At 46.2% G+C, this 7778-nt stretch overlaps 1 pseudogene; it reads right to left on the bottom strand.

The window, feature by feature from the left end:
- Window positions 1-2432: 2432 nt before the first annotated feature.
- LOC126532590 (U2 spliceosomal RNA) lies at window positions 2433-2611 on the bottom strand (annotated as a pseudogene).
- Between the last annotated feature and the right edge of the window lie 5167 nt (window positions 2612-7778).

The raw sequence follows: 7778 nt of genomic DNA, 5'->3' as shown, positions 1-7778 counted from the left end.
TGTTAAGACTGCAAACAAAACTCCATCCTACCGTAGTCAAGCAAATATGCTTCATCGATCAAGAGAGTTCATCAAGCCAGGGTTGAGGACAAAGTCTTATCGCAAGCTACCCCATGTGAGACAAAAAAAGGGAGTTAACTACTGAGAGAATGAAATGAAACAAAACGAACACAAAAATACGAAAATGAAAGTAATAGCTCACCGAGCGAAAACCCGACGAACATCCCCAATGGATCTGACAGCGGCTTTTGAGCGCCATAGCTTGAAACCACGTACTTTATTTTACAGATGTAGCAACTGTCTGAACAAAAATAGCATAATATAATACGCAATTGAAAAGCAGGCCCTACGTCACCGGTCATCCGTCCGTCAGGACTGAATGTCGTTCGCTAAATAATTTCGATCTACGTATTTGTTTAGCGGCAACGTGGTTTTCCAAGAGCTCACCATGCATTCGGAATGCTTTAGCCATTTTTTTTTATTTTACGTGATACCATCACGAAAATAAATCTGGAAGCAAAACGAATGTCGAGTTTTCGATGAGCATCTATAACTAGTGAGTGTAGCTGGACTATAACAGTCATAATGTCATCGTATCCTGTTACCATCAATGGTCAAGCTGTACTTTATGTTGAAACGCATCGCTTTCTGGGCGTCATCATTGACCGCAACCTCTCGTGGAGCCCTCACTGCGTCTATCTGAAGAAGAAGCTAGTCGCCATTGCTCAGGTCTTCCAATTTCTATGCGGGAAAAACTGGGGTACACCAGTCTATTCTATGTTGCAGCTGTACAGGGCTTTGTTTCTCGGACTCCTTCGTTATAGCCTACCAGTATTGTCAAATGCATGCAAGACGAACTTTCGCGCCTTGGAGAGCATACAAGGTCAAGCCCTACGCACGTGTTTAGGGCTGCCTAGGTGCACCTCAACAGCAGCGACAATCGCCATCGCAGGAGACCATACAATCCAGACACATGTAGCTGTCGACTCTCTCAGAGGGCACATTCGCCATCTGTCAAGGATCCCCGACCATCATTTGGCCTCCCTACCAGCCGAGAGACCTCAAGCGACCTTTTCACGAGTTATTAGCGCTCATCATGAGTACATACCGGCATCATTTACACCGGCGGCGAAGCCTTCCTCTCCCCTGTGGTGCCTGCGACAGCCTCAAGTGAATTTTGCTATTCCTGGAATCACAAAAAAATCCAATCATCCATCGCCGGCTCTGAAGCAACTTACGCTCACATTACTGCACCAGACGTATCATGACCGCATACATATATATACCGATGGTTCCACCTCACCTACCAGCTCAACTGCCGCATTCGTCGTTCCAGCCAAGAACGTTACAGTTAAATTCAAATTGTCGCACACGACTACATCTACATCGGCAGAACTTGCAGCTCTCCATGCCGCTATGATGTACATCACCGAAGAGCCTACAGAGAAATGGGTCGTATTTTGTGACTCTAAGGCAGCCCTTCACAGCATCAGTCCGCATTACGTCACAGAACCTACGAGCAAATGACATCTGAAATCAGGGAACTGCACCACCATGCTCTGGAAAGTGGACACCACATTATATTTCAGTGGATTCCTGCTCACTGTGGCATCGTCGGCAACAACCTAGCTGACAAGGCTGCCCGGTGTGCCCACGAAGATACCAAGACGCGTCCAACACCTTTGGCGAGGTCGGACGCTGCCAGAGAACTTCGCCAACTTGCGCGTAAGAAGTCCCAAGATCTCTGGATTTCAAGTGGCTTCAATTGCAGATTACGTAAAATGGACCCCACGCTACGGCTACAACTGCCATCTAGCCTTCCCCGCGGCGAAGCAACCTTGTTGTGTCGCTTGTGGCTGGGAGTGGCGTTCACGAACGCATACTCCTACCGTATGGGAATGGCCGAGAGCCCGATGTGCGACTCCTGTGGGTGCGAGGAGACCATCGAGCACCTATTGTGTACCTGTCCTCGCTACGATGTCCAACGCCTCTCTCTGCGGGCAACTTTACGCAGACTGGACTCGACATCTTTCACCGAGTCAAAGATACTCGGACCGTGGCCACACCCGTCACTGGCTCGAAAAGCGATTCGTGCACTAGTGCGGTACTTGAAGTGCACGGGCTTAACAGACCGTTTATAGTGTCCTTGTGTATGGTGTCGCTCCCACACGTAGTCAGTGCTTCCTCTCTCCCTTTCTTCCTCTTTCTATTCCCCTTTCCCCCACCCCCAGTGTAGGGTAGCAAACCGGATGCTGTTCTGGTTGACCTCCCTGCCTTTCCTACCCTTGTTTTCTCTCTCTCTCTCTCTATAACAGTCGCAAGCTTACTAATAAATCACCGACATTTCTGGTGGTAATACTGCGTGAAAAATTGTATTTTTACAGTGAAGCTGAATATGGCTAATTTCCAGCGGACCGCTGTCCGTAGACCAAAAGTTGTGGCCCAATCCCAAGAATAGTGAAATACCGGGCAGACTCGCCGCAGAGGTGAAGCAGGCTTCAAGCTCTCCGCCAACTTCAGAAATAAGTTTAATATCTTGGTATCAAATACAGCCCGTATCAGATATTAAGCTGATAAGAACAGATACTTCACTTTGACCCACGTCGGCCATGTCTACGTTCGCACCTCCCTCTCTTTGTCGGCGCTTGCATATCTCCTTTTTTTTTTTCCTTCCGCTCTACCGTGGTGGTGGTCCCGTTAAAACGTCATGCGTGTCTAGTGTTCTCCGGCTCCTCAGGGTGGCAGTCCCATCGTCCACGCCAATGTATATAAAAATCACGTTAAACGAGTCCGTGCCATTGTTCAAAGTTCTGTGTCAAGATGTTCTGTATGGCAAGATAAACAGCTTCGCTGGTCACCACTTTCACAGAATAGAATGGCTCACGATTTTCTTTTTTTTTCAGGATGAAAGGATAATTGTATTTTGTCTTTGATGTATCCGTCTGTCGACACTTGCCAAAAATGCGGAAGAAAGCTGAAACCGACCAAAGAGAGCACTGCCGTCTGCACTACCATTAACTGTGTGTGCTTGGAATGTTTACTTGTGAAGACAGCGGTCCGTTTTACTTTATGAGGAATAAAAACATGAAACCCAGAGCAGTAAATAGCAATAAAATGAAATATTCTTGCAAGAAGGAAATAGGTTACACAAAGTTCACAAAATCAAGCTAGCTCGAAGACAGCTAATGAGAGCAGATGAACGAATGGTGTAGTCCGGGATAAAGAGCATCCGAGAGATATATACGCGAGAGTGTGCTTTCTTATACACTATACGTTTAAATCTAAACCAGTAAGCGAACAAATTCGTCGTACCACAGCGGTGCGCTCACCTGACAAGCACAGGAACAGAGAGCGGACTGATACATAGGTTAGACAACATGCATATGCATAATAAGAATGAAAAAGAGAACGCCGACGAGAATAGGCTGTACAAAAAATTTTAAACGTTTCGGCTTGAACACGGAAGACTTGTTCACTAAGAGTTGGTTGGCAATACGCCTGTCGTAGTTGACTGAAATTAAGAGTTTAACGAAATCTCAACTGGTCGGGAAGTAATAGTATAATAGGAATAAAAAATAGAACGCCGACCAAAATGAGGTTGCCAAAACTTTTTGAATGTTTGGGCTTCCACACGGAAGCCTTGTTGACTCTTGAACAATGCTTCAGTGAACAAGGCTTCTGTGTGGAAGCCGGAACGTTTGAGAAATTTCTGACAACCCAATTTTGATGGGCGTTCTGTTTTTTATTCCTATTATGCCATTACTTCCCGACCAGACGAGATTTCGTCAAACTTTTAATTTCAACATGCATACGCAAATAAATAATTTGAAAGCAAGCTGTGCCATATACAAAACATTTACCAATGCTGTGTGTAGTGTCATCGGCACGTTTCACTCTCTCCCAGAGGCAAAACACATCACTGCAGCATGAAGTGCGTATTTGTCGGAAGCATACAAAAATTTCGGCAGAACCCATCTCATGATGACTGTCGATGGTAATGCGTTTAGCATTCCATCAATATAGCGACACAGTGTATTGCCAGCGTTGAATCGAGTTATCTATAAGCCGTGTGCTGCAGTGGGACGTCTCTTTCGCGCTTCCTTGAAACACTCAGCGCTATCTAGCACCTCCACTACGAAGCCTGCACGTAGCTTCCGAAATTAATGGCGGGCTCTTCCGTGCGAATGCTGAAAACCGCGCCATGCGGCAGTCAAGGTACTCTCTCGCGCTTCTTTCAATACACGCTCTTGTTTTTGTTTTTGAAAGCTTTCAGTCGCAGGTATACCGTCTATGTGCAGCGGGATATACCTTATGTTTACAGCAGGTTGGTGACACGGAATGCATACTTAAGAAACTAAAACTATCTGGTCGCGGACGGACACAGCTTACATAAGAGCAAAGTCGGGATAACGCTAAGAAGTCAGTCTTTCCATATGTTCATGGAATTTCACACCACCTGAAGAAGGTTGGCCGGAGTGCAATGTGATGTTTTTTCCGTGCCTGGAAAACTGGTGCCACTGAGTAAGCATACTTGCGTCGTCTTCCAATAGAAAACCAAGTGCATATCTTAGCACAGACAGTGCTGCACACATTGTGCCCAGTGTGCAATATATGAGATAACTATCTCATGCGCCTACATCGAGCAAACCGACCGATGCATTAACGATTGGCTTAGGGAACACCACGACAATGTTAAGAACATTATGCGAGGTCATCCAGGCGTGCTTTACCGCGACTGTGGTTGTAAGCCTGTCTGCAATGAGTACAAGATTGCATGCAGGAACAAATCAAGCCTTACGAGGAAAATTATCGAGGCTGCCGCACTTTCACGTGCGGGGATAAACTGTGCCAGATGTCAATCGATAGCCTTTTGTGAAAAAGAACTGACCTTCCTAGATTAAATGCCAGAGTGCGATAGCGTTGTGAGCAGGTTCTGTGTGTATGCGTGGTCTTGTTTTTTTTTTTTTTTTTGCCAAGTGTTCACCCCTAAACTAGCTGCGCATCGGCAAAATAAACATTTTTCATGAAAGTCACTGTTGTGTCCGTGTACTTTGTGTGCCTAGAAGTACATATTGCTAGGCTAATCGGTTCATATTGCCGAGTAGACCATAAATATGATCGCTTGGCGCAAACGAGACAATAATATTTATGGTCTACTCAGCAATATGAACCGACTAGCCCAGCAACATGTACTTCTGGATAACATTTCTTTTATGGCGCTCCCATTGTTCCCTTCCGTCTTTCCTTGTTTGCGCCACTACGATCATATTGTGTGCCTTCTTGGACTCCGTGGGTTCCCGCGCTGTAGCCTTCTACTATGTTTTCCAACAAGCCCAACTGGTCACTCCGTTTTTGTTCGCCCTACAATGAGTACTAGACGGCACCACAAGAAGCACCAGTCTTCTCTTTAAATTTGTATCAGTAAAGAAAACTGGAGGCTGAATTAAGAAGAAGCGCACACTGTCTGGACCAGTCATTAATGGATTAGCATTCTTAGTTTATTCCATGGACTTTCCGAGGATGGTGCTTGTATGTATGTTTCTAACCGTTTTCATGACAACCTGGATCGCTGTGTAGACCATGGTCGAATGGTTGCAGCATCGGCCTGCTGTGGTGAAAGAGCAAGGTTAGAAGCCAACCGTTGGGCCAACTTGTGTCACTGAGTATGGCTGTGCGTACATATGTACCACTCTTCAACGAACCTTTTTCATGCCGACATGGGTAACTGTAGATGCGAAGCTAGATATGTACCGCTCTTCAATGAAACTCTTCGAAATGGAACGTTGACTTGGGGCTCTGTATATGTGGCAGTCAGTCTGCTGGTCTTCAATGAACCTCTTTGATGCCAACTTAGGTGCGACTTGTGCCGAATCGAAACCACGTCACAGGGCTTCCTCAAGGACAGTAGCCCAATGCTGTAGATGGCTCCGAGTGTTCGTAGGGGAAACGCTAAAGAGGAGTCTCACTGCAGTACACGCCTCATCCATCACTCGTTTCGACGGTAGCATTATGTTGTGTTGCTATGTTGATGCAATGCCAACCGCATTATAATCGACAGTCATCGTGATATGGGTTCTGCCGAATATATTGCGCTTAGTGGTTTCAATATAGGGTCGAGTAAAATTGTCATGGCTTACATCATATTTTGTTTCCTTTATGTTTTCCAGGAACTAGCATATCAATATAGTCAACGTAAGAGCTTAATAATCCCCTTGCAGTTTTCTCCTTTAACTCATGCAGTACATTTTCTGTTTCTACTTTTGCTGTTTATAAAGCTACTCAGGCAATAAAAGACACGGAAAAGAATAATCCTCATGTCAGTCTGATATTATGCACGCGTGGGCACGAGTCTGCATTCGTATGCAGGATTTCCAGGTACAGGATCCGTTTAACGGGTGTCGTACGCCGGTGACTTCTCGGCGGGCGTATCGTCAGAGTTCAGAAATTTTCGATCCGAGTTCAAAGCTCATGGAATACTAAAAACGAGCTCGCACGTCCGTGAGTGTTTGCGGAATTGCGACAGGTGGGGCCGAGAGACTGAGTGTAAAACGGTACAAAGAAATCGTGCGACGAGTGTGGCCCCGTGGCAGACAAAGCAAATGGTTGGATGATGAGTATTGCAGCTGATTTGTCTTTTTGCATTTAAGGCAGAAAGGTGGGTGGTTATTCGTATAAGGGGACATTCCTGTGCTGTATTAGTGGACATTCCTGTCCGTGTCCTTTTTTAAGCGCTAGTACAATGTCTCCTTATTCGCATTTTTGCCGTTGTTCATGCCAGACGACATCGGGAAAAGGTATTGCATCGGTTCACGCTGGTAGTGAAGGCAGGTGGAGCACTGACGTTGGCGTATTGGCGTTTCTGTTTTCTTTATGACAGTTCGGGAGAGGAGCTTCGGTGCCATGCGCGAGAGGGTGCGATACGCCCTTCTACTGCTGTCGTCTTCAACTTTGCACATGTCATATTGGCGTGGAAACAAATACCTGTTTAGCCGGTAGAAAGAGCAACGCCACTGTACTTTTCAATCTCTTTGCCTAATCCGCGTCATAGAGTTTGTGTTGGGGACTTTTCTGGACGACGCTATAGACAGTCTCTTCGCTACGCTGCAGTAACTTATACCTCTGCCCGCGAAGATGACTGTGCTGTGCTGTGATGTGTACACGTACGCATTGCACAGAAACATTGTTCTGTGCAGCCCTCATCATATACACCATACCACCACCTTCCTTCCTCTTCATATCCTATCTCTGTTATTCCACAAACCCCTTCCCCAGCGTGGAGTAGCAGGCTAGAGGCATTTCACTCAGGCCGACCTCTCCACCTTTCTGCCATTAAATATTCTCGCTCGCTCTCTCTCTCTTCTGGAGGACAGCGTTACTTCTGGAGTACTGTGCCAGCAGCCAAAGCAGCAGATTCGCAGCGAGCACTACTTATTCGCCTCAAATGGCTTCTTGGCATTTTTCCCCCTTTATGCATGAACCAAGCTAACAGCGCGCCTCGCATGTCTCTGTGACAAACACACATAATTTAAAAACCTTCTAGCCCATCAGTTGTATAAAGTTTCGTTCCTTCATGATAACGCATTGCAGAGAGCGCGCACTACTGAAGCATCCCCTGGCGGCGTAGAAGCTCGTAAGAGGGCATAGCACGGCTGAAAAGGAAGTTCGTACAAACCAGCGGCGCTAGACAACCTACGTGACGGCAACTGTTATTTCCTCGGTCATTCGCTTCGTCTATTTTACGAAGCCACTTAGCTTCATGGGATGATTCACGTTTTCAA

The sequence above is a fragment of the Dermacentor andersoni genome, chromosome 5, assembly GCF_023375885.2.
Source record: "Dermacentor andersoni chromosome 5, qqDerAnde1_hic_scaffold, whole genome shotgun sequence".
NCBI lineage: Eukaryota > Metazoa > Arthropoda > Arachnida > Ixodida > Ixodidae > Dermacentor > Dermacentor andersoni.
This window is presented reverse-complemented; position numbering and strand designations above follow the sequence as displayed.